Genomic DNA, 2515 nt, shown 5'->3' with positions numbered 1-2515 from the left:
TCTGTCTTGATTTATTGATTCTGAAATGCTTTTATTTGTGCACTCAACTAGGTTCATATCAGTTCTAAGCATGCAAATGTGTTCTTGAGATTGTTCGTCTTTGAAATGATGAAAGAGTTTGTAACTGATTTGGCTACATGTTCTCTAATATCTTTATGTTCACTCCCATATTGTTCAAGCGTAGACTTAATTTAAAGAGATTGTCCTCTGACGGGTATAAACTATCCTATCTTATCAGTCCAATCTTGTTACTTCTAATGACTGAAAGAGCATCAAAGGAAGGAACGATATCGGTATCAAAATAGTGATTTGGCTTCATTTTACTGTTCTACACTTAGCAGGTCGAGGAGTAATATTTGAACACCATATTGACATTTGCTATGTGGAACGTGATCAAATGACTGACTTGAAAAACAGTAATCTTTTGCACTAGCTAGCAATCAGACAGAAGTTTATGTTTTACAATATTATTTGGTTTTCTGGAATAGAAACCAGTACATGAGATGTATCAGGAGTGGCCTGATGGTGAAAGTCACTAAGGAGAAGACAGTTAAAAACATCCTACTATAGATCGGAATGCTCATACACTGCCCCTTCCACAAAGATATGTAATTTTTATTTTGAAAGGGTGTTGTATGTGGTGTGTCTATGTGTAAGAATCTTCTGGATCTTACTGCATAATGAGATTCCAATTCGCGAGCCTGAAGACAGAAAATCCCATTGACTGATAAGTAAATAGTGCTGAGAGTCACCGCAGGAGAACTGATGATTTGAGATGACACTCAGAAGAACTGAAATAAGGGCAGGACATATTTTCTATCAAACAGGAGATAGGTCTAAGTAAAGAGAAAATGGAGATTCATCAAAAAATCTTTTCAACTTGACAGACAATCTAATAAGATCCATGCTTAAGAGCACTCAGCTATTATTCACAAATAAGATTTGTTGGAAAATAATGTTACATTAGTTTGGGCATGGTGTTCTGGTTCACAGAAAAATTAATTGTGACAAATAGTAAAATGCTATATAGGGGTTTGAGCAGCTCTCAACTTTATTATTTGTGAGGATGGCCATGCATTGAGTGGGTCTGTGTTGGTTCAGACACCTTGTACAAGATTCGCATTTTTCTCCATGGGTGATGATGACAGCGAAGTTGAAGAAGCCTGGGCCTTGTTAGTTATCATACAAATTTTCCTGATGCTGCTTTGGTAGTGGAAGGTGCAATTATACTTGATGGCAATCATTGTCAGTTATGATAGGGAGGCATATCTTGCCTTGAGCTGTTGAATCCCGTTTTGATGAGTTTGTCAAGGTGTGTGATATCATGGTGGAGACATTTGATAGTTGATACAACTGTAGGTTGCAGGGATAAGGTTTGCCATGCCTGAGCGTGCCTAGGTTTGTTTGGAACTAGATGCTGAACAGTTTTACCTTTTTATTTATGACCCAAGATTGAGTGGTTATTTTGCAGCGAGTGGGTACTGTTTTGGTGGTTGGAGTGGGGAACAACAATGACAACAAAGTTGGAGACACCGAGGCTTCATTAATCATGAGACAACTAATGCATCGCCCTATCATGGTGGCAGAGTTAGTAACGTGAGTTCCTTCTATTGTTTAGGTTCTGCTTTTCAATTCTGCTTCTGCTGTGGGCAAGAAGAAAAACAAAGCAAGCCCTTCAATATTGAATCTCCCTATTAAGTAGTTGTGATGTTTATATCCAACAAATTGCGATGATTATTGATGGACTGTGAGAGACTTGCCCAGCTCTCAGCTTTGCCTGAGCACTTACCATCTGCTATATTGCAGTTAATGTTGATTGGAGCAGGCCTGATGACCCAAAACATTCTTGGACATCATGATAAAGTTGTTGGCAGCTTGACGCAGGTTTGACAAAATATTGTCTGATCATTATAAATAAAATTTTGGGAGATTGGTTTCTATATTGGTATTTACAGTGTTCCACGGAAACGCGTCCCCCACCCTAGCCCAAGAAGCCCGTCCCCGAAACTTAGGCCCTTTGTCCCCCGTGCCCCCCGTCCCCAACGGCCGTGGAACATTGGATATTTATTTCCTTCATCTCAACTAGAGTGGGCACAATATGCTCATTTCTGGAGCAGGGTGGGGGGTGATATCTCTTTGTTCAATTTAGATGATGTTGGAGAAACAAGAATTGGAGTTGATGTCACCATTGACCTCAATGTTGTGCCTTAACTCAGGTCAAAAGAACACTTTACTTTGTTTGAGCAGGTGAAGGAACAAGTATCGGTGCTATATATGGGGATCATCAAAACCAGTCCCACCATAATTTATGTACATTTACTGTTTCCTAGGACCTTAGGTTCTTAAAAACTTCTACAAAATGAGGCACACTTCTACGAAAGTTCTTCATGAACAAGCGTTTGAAATCAACACATTCTTGGATTCAGGTTTCATGTGAAACTCCTTGTCATCGTGTCATGCCAAATGGAAGAAAATTTCTTGGATGCAGGTAAGAAATGACTCATCGGATGTTCCT

The sequence above is a fragment of the Cryptomeria japonica genome, chromosome 10 (assembly GCF_030272615.1).
Source record: "Cryptomeria japonica chromosome 10, Sugi_1.0, whole genome shotgun sequence".
NCBI lineage: Eukaryota > Viridiplantae > Streptophyta > Pinopsida > Cupressales > Cupressaceae > Cryptomeria > Cryptomeria japonica.
The sequence above is the reverse complement of the archived record's forward strand: the minus strand, read 5'-3'. Positions refer to the sequence as shown.